At 28.7% G+C, this 22,687-nt stretch overlaps 1 long non-coding RNA gene across 2 annotated transcripts; it reads left to right on the plus strand.

The window, feature by feature from the left end:
• Window positions 1-16,764: 16,764 nt before the first annotated feature.
• LOC147800881 (uncharacterized) lies at window positions 16,765-21,205 on the plus strand. Of its 2 annotated transcripts, none has more exons than XR_015430777.1 (2): window positions 16,765-17,479; window positions 18,750-21,205. It is a non-coding gene; the product is annotated as an uncharacterized LOC147800881 (long non-coding RNA). The 2 variants fall into 2 exon arrangements; XR_015430776.1 differs by having other exon boundaries at window positions 16,765-17,404.
• Window positions 21,206-22,687: the final 1,482 nt, after the last annotated feature.

Genomic DNA, 22,687 nt, shown 5'->3' on the forward strand with positions numbered 1-22,687 from the left:
AAAAAAAAAGAGAATATTAATATTTTAGGAAGGGCCATAGGCGCTTCTTTCCATAGATACGCCTCTGCTTCAGTAAGCTCAAGATGGACGGCTCTGGTAACAGCGCAGGTAAAAAGCAAAATGTAAGCTTTTTTCATTCCGTTAGTACTCTTCACATAAAGAGGACCTGCATAGTCGATTCCTGTTACTTCGAATGGATGAGCTTGTTTAATGCGGTCTGGAGGAAGAGGAGCTTCGTCTTGGGTAAAGGGTTTAGCTCGAAATTTCTTGCAAAGATTGCAGTTGAAAATAGTACTCTTAATTCTTTGCCTTCCTTTAATTATCCAAAAGGTTTCTCGAACGTCTGTTAATGTATCAGCAACTCCTGCATGTCCTAATCTTTCATGACTTCTGCGAATTACAAGATTCGTAAAGTGACTTCTAGACAGTAGCATCGGAGATACTTCGTTGTGACTAATTTCAGCATATCGAAGTCTGCTCTGCAAGCGAATGATGTAATGTAGTTTTTCAATATTGACTTCGAAGATATGTCTTCTCCGCATTTTAGTGCTTTCAATTCTTCTCTAAAATGCTCTTCTTGAGTTGCCTTTATTCAATATTCTTCTGCTGATTGCAATTCTTCGCAACTAATAGTTCCGGTTTTCCTGTTTTCTCTATTTTTAAGAATAAAGATAAATCTTCTTATCCACGCAGTTATGCGTAAAATTTTCGTTAAATTTCCAAATCTTTCAATATTAATAATTGTCTCCATCTCTGAATCTATTGAAAGAACTACTGACTTGTCAACCTCTTCATTATCGATAGTTGCAAGCTCTTGATTTTCCTTAGGCCAATTATCTTCACCTTTTGTCAGCCATTGTGGTCCGCTCCACCACAATTCTTTGTCAAGCAGATTTCTTAAGGATTCGCCACGAGTTAGCAGATCTGATGGATTTTCGTCGCCAGGGCAGTGCGACCATAAAGAAGTGTCAGTCTTTGAACGAATTTCAGTCACACGATTTTGGACAAATGTTTTCAGCCTTTTCGATTTTCCACGAATCCAGTGAAGTACTATCCCTTATGAAAAAATCGAGGTATAAATGAGGTATAAACGAGGTATATTTTAAAGGTATAAAGGAGGTTGTTGTTTAAATACGTCGTAAAGGTTGAAAAGGGTGCAAATGAATACCTCAAAATCAACCTCAAATATACTTTAAATATACCTCCAGAGGTATATATGTTTCAGCCTGAAGTATATTTTTTTACACTTGTGGAAGTATTTATTCAACAACCTAAGGTGTGTCCTTTTACACTTAAGGTTATTATAAATTAACCTCAGGTGTATTTTGTTCGACTTCAGGTAATTATTTTTCAACCTCAGGTATCTAATTTTATGCTTGTAGAGGTAGATATTTTTCAACCTATGGTGTGTCATTTTACACTTCAGCTTATTATAAATCTACCTCAGGTGTATTTTGTTCGACATCAGGTAATTGTTTTTCAACCTCAGGTATATAATTTTATGCTTGTAGAGGTATATATTTATCAACCAGTGGTGTGTCGTTTTACACTTCTGGTTTTTATAAATCAACCTCAAATGTATTTTGTTCTACTTCAGGTAATTACTCTTCAACCTCAGGTATATAATTTTATGCTTGTAGAGGTATATATTTTTCAACCTAAGGTGGGCCATTTTACACTTCTGGTTGTTATAAATCAACCTGAAGAGTATTTTCAACAATTGGAAAGGTTATTTTTAATTAACGCCATGCGTTCCATGTTCTACCTTAAGTTATTATTTCGTAACCTCAATTAGATATTTTTGTATTTTTAGAAGTATTAATTTATCAACCAAAGATGTTTTTTTTTTGGCACTTACGAAGGTGAGGTGTTATACGGACCACCTAGTTTATTAATTTTTAGATTCACTATATAAAAAATATAATATATATATAAAGATATTATATATATTATATGAAGAATAATGTACATTACATTTTTTTCACTAGTAGAGATCATTTATCAACCTGAAATTTTTAATATTAAACCTTCGGCAGTAATTGCTTATTTTGTTAAGCTATAAAAGAAAGTTTCAAATGCATAATTCTTCTATAATTTTAATAGATTGATTTAAATCATCTTAAAATAACACTTATCCAAATTCTACAGTTAGTAAAAATTATTTATGGGAACTCATACTCGTATTTTTAGAAGATAGTTGTCTAAGGTGCTTGAATTTTTGAAGCTATAAAACTACAAATTTAAATAATTAGTCAGCTGAAATTCAAAGTACTTTTATTTAAAACTAAAATTTCACTTTTTTTACAAACCAACAAAATTATTTTAAATACTGTTTCCGTCTACATGTTGAAACTTGTAATTATTGGAACCTAAAAGGAAAAAAAAATATAAATTAGTAAGAAAGTCATATTTACAATAATAGTGGCAGGTCTTAAAATATTAGAAAGTATTTTTTTTTTATCATTTAAATTAACTGGATGAAATTAATTTTCCTTTTCAGATAAATATCTTCTGCCATTTCTATTCAATCCTCGTAGCTAAAAAGCATGACATGTATCACAGCCACAAAATAAAATACACTGAAGGCAGTATTACCATCAACAACATTTACAGAAACTCAAATATACAGGGTGTTTATAAAGTCTCGGACCCATTTTGATGTTTAATAACTCATAAAATAATAAAGATAGATTAAAATTAATAACATAAATGGTTAGATAGACTCAAAAACTTTCATGAATCTTGTCAATGAACTTCCACGTGAGCCCCCTTCGTCGCACGGAGAATATCATGTCGATAGTCAATTTCACGCCAGGTAGCGACAAGCATGTCGGCATCCACAGAGGCTATTGCCGTTGTAATTCTGGCTTTTAGGCCATCAATGTTCGACACGATCCTCCTGTAAACATTGTCCTTTATAAATCCCCAAAGAAAAAAGTCCAGCGGCGTTATATCAGGTGATCTGGGTGGCCAAGGAATTGGACCTCCTCGCCCAATTCATCTTCCTGTAAAATGGTCATTCAAAGAACTACGAACGATGATACCCCAATGAGGTGGTGCACCATCTTGTTGCAAAAAGACATGTGGCTGAAGCTCTTCTAGTTGTGGAAATACGAAGTTTTCCAACATGTCTAAGTATACGACTGATGAGATTGTCTTTTCTGTAAAAAAGAAAGCTACCTCTCGTGAAATTGACTATCGACTTGATATTCTCCGTGCGACGAAGGGGGCACACGTGGAAGTTCATTGACAAGGGTCATGAAACTTTTTGAGTCTATCTAACCATTAATGTTATTAATTTTAATCTATCTTTATTATTTCATGAGTTATTAAACATCAAAATGGGTCCGGGACTTTATAAACACCCTGTATAATTCCAATCTTATTATGCAATTTTAACACTTTTTATTTTTCTATACATCTGTAACATTATGGTACTTGTAAGTTTAATAATTATAATTCCTTCCCTTTCTTTTTTAAAAATCTTTAAACTCAATAAGCCTAGTCTATATTTTTCAACTTTTTGTCAGACTTCATGAAACTAGCAGCTTTTTGTTTAAATTTTTGACGCTGATTCTGAAAAGGACTTATGTTATTGCCAATCACATCAGAGTTTCTAAAAAAATAGTTATTTTAATAACTTTTAATCAATGTAATCAAGAATCTACAATCGTTTAATAAATTAAAATTTTAAAGTTATGTACCAATTTTTATTCTTTTTTTACACTCGATCGAATAGAACAAATTACAAGCTGATAAGGAGCATTTATTTTAAAGTTGTGAGTAATTTTATGTGAGGAAAATGTCTAAGAGAGAATGATTTGAAATAATACTTTTAAAATAAGTGGAGTATAATATCTCCTATATAACTTATAATACCGAGCAGAATAAAACTAATAGTTAGTTGTTACAAACACTTGTTTAAATATAAATACACATCCCATAGGATGAAACTCAAAATAATGCATATTACTTTCAACAATAAATGCTTTTATTGCAATTGATTTTATTCAATTCAGGATTAAAATTGCATACTATACTGACTTATTTCTAAAATATTTAAGATTTCCGAAATTCGCACATTTTTGAAGTAGTGAACCATAAACAGCTGCATGAAAAAGCTCATAACCTTGAAACAAATTGTCATATAAACTTGAAATCGGATTTAATTTCATTCTGCCCAATATTCTAATAAGTAATAACAATCTGCTTAGTAAATAATTAACGTGGGTAAAATGCGAGAAAATAACATGTAGTGAAAATAGCAGTTTTGTGATCAAACATGAAGAAGTGAGCTAGTACAGTTACTAGTTTTCAATTATCAAATATCTAGCAAACTATTGTCCTAACAATTACATAAATTCTGTAGTTTATTAGGAGAGATTACTTTTTCTTTTAGGTATAAATTCAGAACTATATCCTAGGGGAAGGCTGAGCAGTAGCTTGCCTGTCTCTTCTTCTGCGCCGCCGCGCATGTGCTATTTACAGCCTAGGCCAGGGATGGGCAAACATTTTTGGTCGGGGGCAAGAAAACGTGAAAAAAAAAGTTTGGTGGGCCAAGTAAAAACTCCTAAAATAAAAATTAAAAAAAAAAAAACGATATGCAAGTTTTAATTTAAATATTTAATGCGATGAATGAAATTGCGATTTCATTTTTCAAAGTTTCTTATATTGAAGTTCCAAGTGATGTATTTATTCTAAGTAAAGGGGCTAAATGTTTGTCTGTTACTCTACTTCTGAAATGATTTTTTCTAAGGTTCATAGTTGCAAACACTTGTTCACATATATAAGATGAAGCAAACATGGCACTGATTTTCTTAGCATGAAATATTAAATTTGGGAAACTAGCTTTTGGTGATGATTTGTGAAACTCAAACTTTGGCATATTTAGATACAACTGCTTCAGATATCGCCAATTTACGGCTTCTGCTTTCAACATTTTACCAATTGATGCTATCTGTGCTAGCTATTTTCATCAATTTATGTTTTGTAAAACAAAAATAGAGAAAATAAAAGGCCATTAGTACTTTGTTAAAAAAGAAGTAACAAAAAAAGCTTTAAACAAAGTAGAAAAGAAAATGGGTGAACATTGTTTATATTCGTCATGAATTGGCAAGTTAAAATTCCATCCGCGGGCCGGATAAAACCTTCCGGCGGGCCACAGTTGTCCCGCGGGCCGTAGTTTGCCCATCCCTGGCCTAGGCCATCTCAGTAATATCAGGGAACCGAAGATAAGCTCTGTATATATATATATATATATATATATATATATATATATATATATATATATATATATATATATATATATATATATATATATATATATATATATATATATATATATATATATATATATATATATAAACTTTGTATATATATAAACAATAATATAAACTTTGCAACTAATATCCAAACGATAAGCATACAGCTATAGTAGAATTTCGAAGCAAAATTGCTATTTTAAAAATCTTTCAATTTTCAATGATTTATTTATAAGAGAAATTGTGAACATTTTTCTCAATTAATCAGCGTGCATACTGCTACGTTAAAACATATACATTTAAGCAAAATAAAAAGAATAGTTCTATTTGACTGAACTACAAACAATAAAATATACTGTGCATGACCTGCTGTAACGATTCACCAGTAATGTTACCCTAAACAGTGACGAGAAATATTTCGGTTATTCTCTCTTATTGCTAAGCCTACAACGATAGCCTCTAAGAATATCCTCCAACTTAAATTATTTAAGATCAAGACGCGTCGTTAAAACAAAAATAATAAAATTTAAGTTTCAAAATTGAAGCATATTTGATTTAAAGTGTTAAAACTAAATTAATAAATGTCAAGCACACTTACCGAATTTCGAATAGACTTTCGATTGTCAACACACACGCCATTTGCCGGCTCGCATGGAACTCTGGGAAGTGAGTTAGTTAATATGAAGTGTACTTTAAGCAACCTTAAAACAAGCTTAGGTATAAATAAAATGACTTCAACACCTCAATAAATACCTCACTCTCTTTAGTTGAAATAAGGTATATTTTTTTATACCTCATAAATACCTCAATATCGTTAGTAGAAAAAAGGTATATTCTTTATACCTCGTAATTACCTCTCTCTCGTTAGTTGAAATAAGGTTGATTTTTTTATACCTCATAAATACCTCTTTTGTTACAAGTGTAAGAGAAACAACCTCGTATACCTTAAAAATCATCTTATCAGTCTGGATGATTTGAAGTGAATTTAAAACAACCTCAAAATAAGCTTAGGTATAAATAAAATGACTTCATATACCTCAATAAATATCGTTAGTTGAAATAAGGTAAAAATTTTTATACCTCAAAAATACCTCTTTTGTTACAAGTGTAAGAAAATAAACCTGGTATACCTTAAAAATTTCCTTATCAGTCTGGTTGATTTGAAGTGAATTTTAAACAACCTCAAAACAAGCTGAAGTATATATAAATCAACCTCGTACACCTTAATTACAACCTTTACGAGGTATAATTTTTATTGCTGTTTTCTCTGCAACCTTAAATATACCTCAAATATACCTCAAAACAACCTTAATACCTCAAAAATACCTCAAATCAACCTTAAATATACCTTAAATTTTCATAAGGGATCATCGAATCTGCCCAGAATCGAACGGAATAGTTTGTCACAGATGAAAGGCTCTTCTTTACGTATTCAAATAATCGCCTTCCAATTACAGCTGAGAGTAATTCATGTCTCAGAAGTGTCAACTTTCGAAGAGGCGCGACTCTGGATTTAGAGCAAATTAACGATGCTCGAAAATGTCCATCATAGTCTGTATATCGAATATATAGGACTGCACCATACGTTCGTTTGCTTGAGTCAACGAAACAATGAAATTGAAAATTTCCCTTTCCTTTACTATTTTTCAGATAAAATCTAGGTATTTCACAGTTATTTGAGTCTTTTAATTCATCACACCATTTGTTCCAGTCTTTCGTTATATCTAATGGTAGAGGATCAACCCACTTGAATTTTTGTTTCCAAATATCCTGAAGAAGAATCTTCGGTCTCAGCGTAAAGGGACTAATTAATCCAAGAGGATCAAATATTTTCGAAGCCATTTTTAAAATTAATCTTTTAGTTAAAGGATTAAATTTGTCACTTAATTCAGCAAACTTGCATTCTAATTTTAGCGTATCATCCTTCGAATTCCAAACGTTACCTAACACCTTAGAAAATTCATTTAAATTTTCGTTACAATTTTCGGACTGGTCTAGTTTTATCTGAAGAGATTCCGAATTTGCTTTCCATTTACGCATATTAAATCCACCTTCACGTAAAATTTCTTTTATTTCCTTATAAATTAAAAGGCATTGGGTTTCGCTATCTAATCCAAAAATTAAATCATCAGCGTACAATTTAGAAATTTATATGCTAACGGATATTTACGTTCGTACTTTCCTATATGATATTTGAGAGTTGCAGCCAATAAAAATGGACTTAGAGTAGCAAAAAATAACACACGCGTCATTCTAAAAATTTTAATTTTTAACTTCTCTTTACTTTCAAAATTGTCCTCGAACCATAAGAATCCAACTGCATTTCTATCTCTTTCATCTAACAATATCTGCAAAAAAAACTTTGCTCTATATCGGCAGTTAACGCGAATGATTTGCTTCGGAAATCTAAAAGTAATCTTAAAGAGTCGGGGATTCAGATTTGGTCCGGAATGTAAACAATCGTTCAATGATAATGTTTTTTGCGAGTGTGATGAGGCGTCATAAACTATTCTTAACTTCGTTGTAGTTTTATCATCACGTATGACGGCATGATGAGGCATATAATATTCTCTATCCATATTCGTTTCACCCTTTTCATTTATTTAAACTTTCTAAGCGGTATTTCGCGATTTTATAATTATTTTCTAATTTTTCAGCATTTTCATTCCACGGAAATTTTACCACGTATCTATTGTTTTGAAATTTTATATTTTTCTCAAAATCCTGTAAGATAAATTCCCCATCATTATTAGACAAATCCCTTTTTTCGTTTTCGATACCAAATACGTCCAATTTCCAAAAATTTCGCAGAATTAAATCTGAATTTTCTTCACGTGAAGAATCTACGACTACTTTCATCATTTTTATTTTGCTTTCACTTTTTGTTTTGTCTTCTAAGTAAGATGAACCACTCAAGACCCATCCGAAAAGACTATCCATTGCAACCAGAGACGTATGTGGAATCCTGCATATATTACCAGAAATAATATTCCAATAATTGTCGGCGCCAATCAGTAGTCTGACACAAGGAGAACTGTCACTTCGCTCCCACGGTGATTGATCTGCGAGTGTAAAATGGGGCACGAGCGCGTGACGTCACGATCTTTGTTTACAATCAATTGGGTGGCGAGCACTCTAATGTAAGTCTATGGGATTTTGATGTCATTTTGTAATAAAGTAGCAAATTTTTTATTTTCCTTAAATTTTTGAAGTATAGAAGGTCGATTTTCGTGTAGAATAGAGTTCTAATAAACTTTATAGTAGGTTTTGGCTAAATTGTGACAGTCTTTAAAAGAAAAAAATTCAAATATTTATGGGTGGTGAGTAAGTTCTGTTTCATTTTGCAGATGTTGATTATTACGATTCATACTATATATAATTGTTGATTTTTTTATGAGATCTTAATAAATTAGATTAACTGTGATGCCTCCTTCATAAATAGGTCAAATTATTTTTTACAATCTGTTGATATAGCTTTGTTTTATGATTATTAACTTCTGGGTGGCAGAATTGAAACTTAAATATTTTGCTGACATTTTTATTATTTTATTCTTTACTTTATTTATTTATTACTTTATTCTTGTATATATTAAAAGTAGAATTAATTTATTTTTATGTAAGTCCCAATAATAATAATATATTTTAGTTGGGTTTAGATAATTGTGTAAAAAAAATCGTATGCTCTGTGGGTGAGTGTGCTTTCTCCTTAAAAATAGTGTTTGTTTTGAATCAAATTAGAAATAGTTGTTTTTTGCGTAAGATATTAATTAAGTATAATGCCTGTATAATATATAGGATTAAATAATGATAAAAAAAATTGTTTCAGTGTGTTTAAATTGCTTTGTTTTTGTAAATAAACTTCTGGGTGGCAGAGCTTTGAATGAATGGATTTTCCTGAAATTTTAACTAATACACATCATTATTTAATTCTTTTGTTTATTAACAGTAGAATTTTTTTATTTTTGAAATGTCCTAAATCTATTATAATAATTTAGTTAGGGTTAGATAATATTTGTTTAAAGTCTTTTGTTCTGCGGGTGAGAGTGTGCTCTTTCCTTAAAGATGTTTGTTGTGATTCATATGAGAAACAGTTGGTTTTTTACATTAGATATTAATTAAGTATAATGCCTGTATGATAAATAGGGCAAAATAGGGATAAAAAATGTTCTACAATATTTTAATTGCTTTGTTTTTGTAAATAAACTTCCGAGTGACAGCTTTGAGTTAATGGATTTTTCTGATATTTTTACTAACAGACATTATTATTTAATTCTTTTGTTTTTTAACCATAGACTTAATGAATTTTTTTAAATGTTCTAAACTTCTTGAAAATGTTTCAATCAGATTTTGCTAAAATTTATGAAAGAAGTCTCGTGTTATGTAGTTGAGCTTCAGGGTGGCAGACTTTCGAATATAAGGATTTCAATGTTATTTTCACAGATACACATTATTATTTAATTATTTTGTCTATTAAAAATATAATTAATTTATTTTAAACATATATACCTAATATTTTAAAATCTTTTAATTAGGTTTTGTTAATATTTGAGAAAGAAGTCTTGTATTATGTGGTTGAGCGTGTTCTCTCTAACGATTATATGTTATGATTCATATTAAAAATAGTTTTTTAATTTTTACTTAAGATGTTAATTAAGTAGATAAAATATAATGATTGTTTCATAAACAGAGCAAATTAATAGACAAAATTTTGTTAATGTACATTAAAATTGATTTGTTTCTATTAATAAACTATTGGGTGGCAGAGCTTTCAATATAAGGATTTTGTTGATATTTTCAAAAATACACATAATTATTTTGTCTATTAAGAGTAGAATTTATTTATTTTATGTATGTGTCAAATTTTTTCAAATGTTTTAGTTAGATTTTGATAATATGTATAGTAAAAATTCTTATTTTAAGGTGATTAGGCTCTCCAAGATAATGTTTGTTGTGGATTCATATAAGAAATAGTTGTTAATTTTTTACTTTAGACATTATTTAGTAGATTGCGTATAATGCTTGTTTCATAATTCTCCCTTACACTTGTTTCTTTTCGATTTAGGATGCAACTTTGTATGGAGAAAACAATTCAAAAGAAATTGTGAAGAAGCAGATGGAATTATTTAAAGCAAGCTATGATGAAATGAAAAATATTATTCAATTGGATCTTTAAAGGATGCAGAATGGCTCAGTGGGGCTTTAGTGAGGAAATTTGTTTCTTATGTAGTATCAAGTATCTTTCCGCCTATTGCCCCTTCTAAGCCGCATCAATTCCTAAGGACACCCATGAAGACCTTTCAAAATTAAGTCTGACTATAAGGTACTCCACAACACGGTGATAGCATAGTATGAAGATGCGTATGTTTGTATTGATTTCTATGTGTTGATTTTTTTTCTTTAAAATTTATTAGTCAATATGCATGTTTGTTATAAACTGTCTATTAAACAACATTGAATTTAGGGTAGGATTTGAATGCTTTCCAGCCAGTATAACAAATCAATTGTAAATAAAGGGGAAAAAACGAAAATATAAAGAAATTTAATTAATAATTAAAGGTTTATTGTAAAATAATTTCTATCCTTGCTTTCAGAATTTTAGCTATATAATATTTTATAACCCAATTATGTGATTATGTTGAAATAATAATTTTTCTTCGAAGATTATTATTTAAATAATTAGTTGAATATCCATGAAGTACATTCAGAAGAGGTTTAGAAAAATATATAATAAATATCCTGCGTAAATGGTTTAATTTTCTTTTTCTTTAAATAATGTGTTAAGTTATTATTACTATGTTTTTTAATTCATCAAAACTTATCTTATTTCATTGCATATAATTTCAGGATAAAAACTTATCTCAGCTTTGATATAAGCATGTGAACATCTAATATTTCATGCAGTTTTTCTTGTAGTTTGTATTGGGTGATAAATATTTCTTTAAAAACTATAATTTATGTATCCGCTACTCTATCTCAGGACTATGAAGCTTAGCGATGAGTTTATTAACCAACTTATATTCAAATGTTTTACTCGCACGAGTGACTGTTTAAAAACTACATGTGAGAGGCACTCCTCGTGCATGAGCGAATCGCATGGTAAATGTATACCTGTTATTTTTTCTTCTAAGAATATAGTGTCTGTTTTACTTACAAATTTCAGCTCCCCATTTGTAGAGCACCCTGTTGATATGAATGAAATAATGTAAAACTTATAGTATTATATATTCTATATAGTAATTAACTCTCCTTTACCTGAATTTTCTCTCTCTTTCTCTTTAAAAAAAAAATAGTATCATGTTTCATTGAAATGCATAAACAATGAAAATATAAACAAAAATAATCAAATCACCGCTAAAGACTTTCATAGAATTGAAAATTTAAAAAAAGAAATTTCTATGTATACAGCTTAATGCCATCATAGTGAATATTAATCGGTGATGTCTTGTTCAAACACCTTTGAATTGCTCATTGCTGTCAGGCTAACAATCGACTTCTATTTTAATTTTGCCATTACATCAGCGATTCTCAACCTGTGGGGCGCGCCCCCCTAGGGAGGCGCGAGCACGCCAGAGGGGTGGCGCGAGAATATTCAAGAGAAAATATTATTTAAAAAAATTGATTAGCTGGAAGAAAGGAAAGCGCACTTATACATTGAAAACAAAATACATTTTGACATATTTAATAACTTATTAAAGTGAAACAACTTATTAAATCAAAATTTAAGGTGGGGATCCAAGGGTGGCTTGGCCTTAAGGATTTTCTTATAATTTTCTGATTAAGTCTGTGTATCTGAATTTTTTCTGTAACATCTTACACCTATCTCTAATATATATCACGTATACTTTTAATTGTAAAATAAAATTTCATTTATTTTATTGTACAATTTTAAAATTTTAGCTTCTGCACCTAAGGTTTCGCACAGGTTCCAAAGGTGAGCCATGTTTTGAAATCACTTTTGCACTTACTCAAATTATCTTTAGAAAAAATACTTGGACTGGCAAACTTCTTTTAAAAAGGCACTTTAAGTGTCTTGCTGGTTGGAACAAGTTTCCCGACTTTAAAAAAGATATTTGTTTTCAGAGTGTATAATTTGCTTATTGATTTTACTTGGATAGTTCTTGTGTGAAGTCACTAGCGATTCTTTTGAGTTAACTTATTAGAATTAATCAAGAATTATTGAGTTAATTTTTTCAGAAGGATTAGCCAACAAGTGAGAGTTAAATAACCATACTAGAGTTAACTAACTAAACCCATAACTAATTTAAAAATACCCAAATTTGCAAGAAAATACCAGAATCGACCACAAAAACACTCATAACTACCACAAAAATGAAAAAAAATACCTGAAAAATGACTTTAACATGCAAACAAAACAAAAAAACTTGAAACAAAATATCGCAAAGTCTACTAAAGTGCAGAAAACGTCAAAATATTATAAAAATTTAAAAAATACCAAAGTTCCACATTTGCTTAAAATGAAATAAATCAATTGGCATTTAATTCAAGCATTCCTTTTTGAGAAATAATATGCTACGTAATGATTTATAATTAACTCTTTTATAGATTTCACGTTTGCTTCCGAAGGTGGCCCGAGTGTCGCGCCACTTGGGAACATACCTAAGGTCTCTCTTACCATTTGCACGACATAAAACTATTAATCTGATAGATTAGTTCGAATTAAAGTAATGTGGTTAAATAAAAAGAAATAAACTTTCAGAAAACATATTATAACTCTAAGTTCTAAGAATTTAAACACATTATCTTCTCCCCTGGAAATTAGAACAACTGCAAATAATTAAATCACTTCATACAATGGAGGCCATTCAAGGAAATATCTTCCAATTCAGCCTCGTGCACCTCAGATACAAGATTTACAATGCAGAAGGGACATCTTATGATTCAAAATAAATTTCATTTCACTTTGGGGGGGGGGAGGCTACGTTAGGAGCACTGGCCACCTTTGGCTTACCCACCTTACTTAATCAAACATACTAAATTTTTTAAAAAAATTAATAATTTTTAGTGACTTCCTTGGGTCTGTCCTGCAGAGCAAAGTTTTTTGAGGTGAGGCTTAATATTAGAAATAGCCACTCTCAGTCATGTTTCTATATTTAGCCGTGATCTATATTTTGTCTTCAAAGAAGCCACAGCAGAAAATCCAGTTTCACCAAGGTAGGATATTGAAAACGGTAATAAAATGCGAAATGCCCTTTGTTTCAGTGCAGAAAAATCCTCCTCCTGCCAAAATTCAAATAGTGATTTATTACTAAATTGCATTTCAGTTTCGCCACTTGTCGTGAAGTCTAGGAATTTTTCTTCCTCATCAATTGAGAGTCCTTCGGGAGTCTTATGAAATGGATTCCTAACCCACTCGTAACTTGATAGCAGTTTGTCATGAACAGGAAAATACTTTTTAAAATTCTTTGCCAGCATGGCTAAATGATTTTCAATGGTTACAAAAGTAACTTTCATATATTCTTCTTCAGCCTTATAAGTTTTAGTACAATTATCCACATTTGCAAACATTGTTAGGTTTTTTTGCTTTAAATTTCTGCCTCACAATTCTAATTTTCTACAAAAAGCATTAACTTCATCACTCGTATCCAACATATGTGTATTTGCTCCTTGGAGTTTAAGATTCAAATTATTTAATTTCTCGAATATGACGACCATGCATCTCAATTTCATCACAAATAAACAATAGTGTGAATTCCCGGTTTCCGGTCTGTTATCTTTTAAGAAAATGACGATTTCTTCTCTTAATTCATGAGCACGTTGCAAAAATTTCTCACGTGATAAACATCTTGCCATACATTTAAATAGTAAATCTGAATGTACTGAACCCATGTCATTACAAAGAGCAGAAAAGATTCTCGATCTCAGGGTTCTCATTTTTATATAATTTGAAATGGTTGCAACCGCTGTTAATACAATATTTAAACCAGGACGTATCTCTTTCGAACCCAAAGCTTCACTGTGGATCATGCAATGAGTCCAGACGCATTGAGGCGATTTTTGTTTTACTAGTGCTTGTATACTTTCGAACCTTCCGGATATTGAACAAGCATATTCTGATGCATATTCCAGTGCATATTCCGATGCAATTTTCGCATTCTATGTTTGCCTCATTCATAACATCATTTAAAATAGCAAATAATACTAGCGCTGTTGTTTTGAGTTCTATTGATTTGCGGAAAAGTAGTTCTACTACTGACATATTATCACAAAATCAAACATAGGCAATGAAATGGGCATCTTTATTAATATCTCTTGCTTCAAAGTTTATTGAAAACATTTTGTCACGCAACATCGAGAAAAGCTGACACTACATTTTCAGCTGTATCACCAATTCGACGAGCAACAGTATCATTTGAAAGAGGTATGGACTGTAATTGCTTTGAAAAATTAACTCCAAACATAGTTTCTACAATCTCAATTGCTGCTGATTTTTATTTTACTTTTGTTTTGGTAGTTAGTTAAAAATAATTTAAAGACAGAATTAAAAATACTCAATATACATTATTGTTGCATACATTTTGCTGCAAGTGGGGGGCGCGATGAAAATTATGATTGAAAACTGGGACGCGAATACTGAAAGGTTGAGAAACGCTGCATTACATAAAGTAAAATATATTTAGTTAAATTCATATGTCTAATAAGTATGATTATTCCAAGTGTATTTTTTTTTTCAGTTTCAACTAAAAAGGGAGGTAGTCTTAAATTAAAAACAGTTGAAAGTTTTAGTTATTTGTTTATAGTTTATTTTGAGAGTTTTAGTTATATTCTACTTAAATAATTCAAATGGTGTTTAGTTTTACTTACAAATAAATATCCTTCATGTTTCAAGAAAGGTTTAATCAAAATTGTTTATGTTGCTTAATGAGAGGTACAGAGAATAACAAATTTTAAATAACTTATAATGCAAATGATTTATCACACAAAAAAAAATCACAAAATAAACGATTTGTCCCTTTGTTTTTTAGTACCACTTGGAAACAATAATCTCACAAACACAAAGAGTATTTCAATGGAAAATGTGATGATCATCCATGTCAAACTGACCATGGAGTAAGAACACATGCCAGTAGTAATAGATTTTTTAGCCATAGAAATATGTTATGAGCGTTCACGGCGAGGAGGTAGATCACTCCCCAGTATTATATTTAAGATAAAATTTGCTAAATAAATATATGTGATTCCATAACTTTTAGTATTAAATGTGTGACAGAACATTGGATATACTTTCTATAATGTATATATTTGATTCACATTTTAATGTGACTAAAAACTTATTCTCATACAATTAGCCATCGTTTAACTAAGAAAAGCTTTAAACACTAATGTAAATACTCTTAAATAGGATCAGAACATGATTTTTTATTCATTTAAAATGTTATTTTGTGAGACACTCATGTACAAAAAACATTTTTTGTATTTACTCTGCTTTAATGCCTTAAAAAGCACAAAAAAAATACAAGATCTTTAATAATAATATTAATTTTAGTATGTACAGTATTTTGATACATGTATAGTAAGTATATTAGAGTAGCAAAAACAACATAAATAACATGTAAGAAGTAAACAACATGGTGATCCTAGTGGAATCCACAATTTACTAAATAAAAATTTAATAAATAATCATAAATCTATCCCAATTCAAAGTTCAGAAGATAAGTTTTCTAATAAAATAAGAATTAGAAGTACCATTCAAAATAAAAATACCATTGAGAAAAATAACATGAATTAATAAGATTGATTGACTATGATATACTCAAAACTGTGTTTAATATATATCAGTTTTAAAATAAATAAAAACGCACACACATAAATAAAACACTAAATCCTAAATAATAATATTCATTTTAATGCAGGTATTCTATACATTTATTTCTAATCAAGTTGTGCCATAACATTACAAATCACACGAAATACGTAAACAAAGTGATCAAATATATATCCTCAAATTGCAGTATTTAAAAGGAAATTTTCAATTGAAACTGCATCACTATTTAAAGTTTAGTACACTATCTTTCGAAAAATATATGTAATATTCTAAATAAATTCAGCATATAAGTTAAAAACACTTTATTTTTAAACCTCGCTATGTTAAGTCTATGACACCCTCGCCACCCAGAGACCCGCAATTGATTGTTTGTTTACAATCAATGCCCGTGCCCCATTGTTTACGCAGCATAAATTTCTTATTTCTCTCTCTGGCCGATGAATAACTGCATTGCTAATAGTGTGGGTGGTTAACGCTTCTAATGGATGGTGTTTTCAATAGAAATGTAAACAATAACAATCTCGAGCTCGGGACCTACTCTAGTTCCGGTTAAAAAGTTTGCAGCTGCTTACTACATGTTATTCTGATATGCGATGTTTTCAAACGGATAATTTTGTTTTCAATAAAAGAAATAAACTAGATAATTTCTGAGCTCAAATCTGCCGTATTTCATAAGATATTAATGTTATTATGTAATTCTGGGCAGTTTGGAGTGAAAATTTGTTTTAGTTATTTATTATTAAAAAAGGTGACATGGTTGCTAGATTTTGAATAACTCGCTTTTTTGGCAGTCTTGATTTGGCCTCTTTCCATTTGTTTATTACTGTTTGTTCGTGTTGCAAGCTGTGCACCATCTTACGTTAGTGTTAACACTTTTAGTATTGTAAACAGTATTGTTAGCATTGTAAACATAACCCAGGTAGCAAAAAGATATGATCTAATATTAGAATGATGCAATATAATACTGCCCTGCTAGAAAACGCAATGCTCTTGAATCCTATCTTCTAATTTTAGAACTAATATTATATAAAATTAAATAGTATTCGATCTAACATTCGAACTTTCAAAATAAACATCTATTTCATTACTTTTGGTACAGCGCCACATTTTTGCGAAAGGTTATCCCATATTATTAATAAATAAACATTTATTTATGAAAGAAAACAATAAATTAAATATTACTTAAAATGTCATTTTTAGCCAATGCAAAGAAAGCGAAAAATAATATTAGTGGTAGTTTGCGAACGATTGAACTCAAAAAACTTTTTCAACTGTTGAATCTTGTCCCCCTTCTTCCTCGTTGGCTTCTTCTGTTCGTTTGTTTACGGCGCCATTGCTGCTTTCTTTTCAATTACGTAAGGTATTTATAATTTAGTAATTATTTGAAAACTTTATACATTTCAATGATAGTTACATGAAACGTTAAAGAAGTATTGTAAGTAATGTTTTTGCTTTAGTTAAAAATCATGTATCTAATAAAGTCAGTTTATATTATGAATTGTGATCATTATTGTTCGCACATAGTAGTTGACTTCAGTGCTAACTTATTGTCTAGCTATAAATAATAAGTAATGTAATTAGTTCAAAATATGCTTGTAAAAGAACGTTTGCTAAGTAATTTGTCTGTAACAAAGTTTTTCTGCAACAGTGAAAAAGATAAGAATAATTGTCTGTAAACAAATTAGCCAAGTTAAAACAATTAGAAAATTAATGATCTGCTACTTTTAGCTCTGTTTAAACCATTACATTCTAGAATGTTTAACGTTCAATACAAACAATATTGTTACCGTATTAAAATTTCATGTCTAAAATATTGTAAAACAAAGAACTAAACATTTTTATTTAAATTTCTTGGGGATATTTCAGTATCGTGATCTGTCCCGCCAAGTGCAATCGCCAAATGGATTTTAAACTTGTAATTTTTTTAAACAAAAATATGTATATGTTTGCCTGGGGTCGTACCTTTCGAGTTTGTTCTATTCTGTAATGTTTCTTTTAGTTTAATAAATATTTATTAAATAATTATTGTTTAATAAAGTTTTTAAATAAATTTCTATTAAATATAATCTGAGACTAAAAATTTAATTAAACAATAAAAAAGTAAGTGTTATGCATACTGACTTTTAAATGTTATGTAAATATATTTGGGGGGAAGGACAATATATAATCAATATATATATTAAAACTTTGAAATATGTGAATAGTTAAAAAATTCCCCGAAATGGTTTTTTCAACCATAAATTGATGAATTTGAATTCTTATAGTATCTTTTTATATTGATGTACTTATAAGAATTTTAAAATAAGCATTTGTTTATTTAATATTTTTCGGCACTCTTTTTATTGATTTGCCACATAGCGAGTAGTTATTTTCTGGTATAATAAAAGAAGTTAAAAGGTTTTGCAATTGGATTTTATTTTTAAATATCTGAGAGTTTACTTGGGAGTGCTTATGAGCTTAATTCTTTTAGTTGATCTCCTTCCCTCTGTGTTATTTTTTGTGTGACACTAACGAAATTTTTTTTGCGCTGGTATCGATACCGAAATTTACCATTTAATTTCATTGTAAAGGATATTTCAATTTCTTAAAATCATTTTCAAATTAAATAATTAAAGTTTTAAATAAATATTCAATGTTAAATAGTTTTAAATTTTTTTTTTCTTTTTCATTTCAAAATCTAATTTTTTTTTTTTTTTAAATTTCAGTATATAGCTTTTCATCTTTAAGAAAATCTACTATTTTTAAAATAAGCAGTGGACAAAAGTAAGCAATCGTTTATTTCACACTTTTTTTGTTGATAGCTTGCCACACAGTGAGTATTTATTTTCAGGTTTAATAAAAGGGGTTAAAGAGTTTTGCAGTTTGAATTTTTTTTTTTTTTTTTTTAAACATATGATAGTTTGCTTGAGAGTGTTTATGAGCTAAACTCTTTTGTTAATCTCCTTCCCACTATGTTACTTTTTGCTTTTCGTGTGGCTCTGCCAAGATTTTTGATGCAAGTATTGATACTGCAATTTACTCATTGAATTTCATTGTAAAAGATATTAAAATTTTTTAAAAACATTTTCAAATTACATAATTTAAGTTTAAAATAAATATACATTGTTTAATAATTTTAAATTTGGTTTTTCCATTGTAAATTTAATTTTCCTTTGCAATTTCAGATATAGCTCTTCATCTTCAAGAAATTTTAATTAAAATTTCATGTTTAAAAGATTGTACAACAATGAATTAAACATTTTTATTTAAATATAGACTGATTTTTATTTTAATGTTTTTGATGCATCATTATTTATATTAATTTGTAAATGATTAAAGAATAAACAATAATATGGTCTATTCAAAATGGTGACTATGGTGAATGTAGAGCTTTGATTAAATTGTATTTTTTAAATAAATTCCTATTAGAAATAATCTAATGCTGTAAAAATTTGTTAAACTATAAGAAAAAAGATATTTGACAAATGTTGGGTATGCATACCGATTTTTAAAGAATGCTATGTCAAAATATTTGGGGAAGGGGCGAACTATATTTAATATATATTTACAACTTTGAAATATGTGAATTGTTAGAGAATTCTCCTTCTATATGATTTTTTCATCCATGAATTGATGATTTTAAATTCTCATAGTATCTTTTTACATTAATCAAATTTTAAAATAAGCAATGGAAAAAATTAGCAATTGTTTATTTAACACTTTTCGCCACTTTTTTTGTTGGCTTGTCACAAAAGAGTTTTGCAGTTTGAATTTTTTTTCATTGCAACGATAAAGATAAAAATAAATTTTTTGTAAACAAGTTTGCCATGTTTAAATAATTATTAATTAATCAATTACTTTTTAGTTAAAACCATTGCATTTTAGAATGTTTGAAATTTTATTCACAAGTTGAACACTGTTGTTACATTATTTGAATTTCCTGTTTAATATATTGTAAAATGATGAGTTAAATATCTTTATTTTCATTTCATGAATATAGACAGATGTTTTTGATGTATGATTAATTATATTAATTTATAAATGATAGCAAATAGTTAAAAAATAAGCAACAATATGGTCTATTCAAAGTGTGTTAACATTAAATGAAGAACAGTGCTTAAAAGGTGTTAAAATTTTTATTTATGAAATTTTTAAAAAAAATGAGAACATTTCCTATTGGCTTTATGAGCTTATACAATGTACAAAAATATTTTAACAGTTAAGTGTCATTGTACTTAATCTTTAAAAAAAATTAAAAAGTATTGAATTTGATATATTTTTGTATCTGTACATATACTTGAATATTCACTTCAATTGAAAAGAGCTTAAGCGTTTTGACCTATAATTTCTTCTTTTTTAAAAAAATAATAGTTAAGAAAAAATAAAATTATTATTTGAAAGCCGTTATAAGTGAAATAATTTTCTATTCTTGCTTGGTGATACTGAGATTTTTTGTTGCAGGTATTGTTACGGAAATCTACCCATTAAATTGTAAACATTTTCAAATAAAATGATTTAAGTTTTAAAGAAATATTCAATGCTTAATAGTTTTAAATTTACTTTAACTAATTTAATGTTTTCAATATAAATTAATATAGAGGTTTAAGTTTAGTGTTTTCAATGTAAAGTTAACTTTTTTCTCTTATAATTTTAGCTTCGTCTGCTGAATAAACAAGCTTATCTTCCAGGAAGGAGCCATTCATTTTTGAGCTTGGGTGCTGTACAATGCAAATGGAAATTAATTTCTGGTAAAAAACTGGGAGCCATATGTTCGATCCTGACAGAAAACAAGACGACTGGAGGCTCTCTTTAAATCTGCCGGAGCTGAAAGGTGCATCCCTGTGCGATTCATCCCTGCTGAAATATAGTTCAGTAGCACAAAAACAAAAAATTGAATTGAAGAAACACTTTAAACTGTATGAAATGACTGTAAAGTTTTGAATTTTTTTTTAATTTAAAAATAATAATAATTAAAATGATAACACATGGTCCTACTGTTGCTTTTTGAAAAAAAAAATTATTTTTTTTAATTACAAATACGTGTTCTTAACTTATATTTTAACAAAAGAATATCGATAAGCTTATATTAAACAATGATGGTAAGAATGTATTGCTTTTATAGTTTAGTGAAGTTATATTTATATTGTGTTTTGTTTTAAAATAAAATAATTAAGTAGTGAAATGTTTGTCATGATTTGATTTTATTTATTTTTTTATTCTTAACTACTGCATAGTGTAATTTATTCTAGTCATTATAGTTATGTTTAAGTATTATGAAAATTCAAGAAATTTTGAAGATATCAGAAGCAGTTTTATTTTAACATCATTGTTAAACATTGACTCTAACTTATGAGTAATTATACTACTAGCATTGTATTTATTAACTTCAATTTTGCAGTTCAAATTTGAGATAAGAAGTGTATATAGATTTGTATGATTTTATAGATTTTTGCAAAGATTTAAATTAATGTAATTGTAAAATAATGATAATAGTAAAACTTTCTTAGACTTAATATTTAAAATTTAGCAGAACATTTATTTACATTATTGTAAAAACAGAAAATTTAAATCAACTTAGAGAAGAATCTTGTTTAAATTTTTATACATAAAGTTCTTTGCAAAAGCAACTTTTTTAAATGCATAATATATGTTTATTTAAGGCTAATTCTTCATAACACATACTATATAATCGGAGAAAAACGAGGAATGGAATTGTCTTAATCAGAAATCTATTTTATTATAGTAACTTTCTCAAAAGAGTAATTGATTGTAGTCAAATTTTGATCACTAATACTAAAGGCAACTTTTAAAAGATAATGTATAAAAGTTTATTATTTTTTCGTCTCATTCTTGTATGCAATTATATGTTTATGCAAATTTAATTTAGATAACACATGATATTTACTGACAGTTTTGAAATTAAAATGTTATGTTAATTTTTTGCAAAGATTGTTAGTTTAATAGAACATAACACCTTTAAATAATTATAGAATTGATGAAAATTTCTGAAGTTATTCTAACATTATAAAAAAAAATATTAGCAATTTTCGTGATATTAGTTGCTTTCCTGGTTTCATTCCCTGGAAAAATTTCTACCTTGCGTTTGAGTTTTGTTTTTAGGTGTTTTGCTAAATAAAATTTCAAATACTAAAAGAATAAAGTTACGTAAGTATTTCTCCATTTAGCAATTCCAGTGAAAAAAGAAGGGGAAAAAAATATGTGTAAATTTGTTGCAGTAAGTAATTTGAATATTTTTAAATTTTGTTCTTTATTGTGCCAATTATTACAAGAAATGTCCACTTAAAAATTGAACAATTGTAAGGGGAAAAAATTTTAAGTTTAAATTTCCACTCAGTTCAAATGTAAATATATAACTTTATAATTATATAGTGTGGTTTTTATTATATAATTTCAGAATATAAATAATGAATCATAATTGGCAGTCCCGAGCTTGCAGCGCTCCCTAGTGTAGAAAACACCATCCATTGTATCTTTTTCGTAGGATCATGAATATTTCTTAAATTTACTAAAACACGATCTAGTGTTTCTTTCTGGGGTTCTATCGAACGAGTTTCATTCCCTATCGTTTTTAATTTTAACTGATTAACAAGATCCGATTCGATAAATGATTTTTGACTACCTAAATCAAATAGGATACGTATTT

The sequence above is a fragment of the Parasteatoda tepidariorum genome, chromosome 12 (genome assembly GCF_982258835.1).
Source record: "Parasteatoda tepidariorum strain Cologne lab strain chromosome 12, Ptep-v5.0, whole genome shotgun sequence".
Lineage (NCBI taxonomy): Eukaryota > Metazoa > Arthropoda > Arachnida > Araneae > Theridiidae > Parasteatoda > Parasteatoda tepidariorum.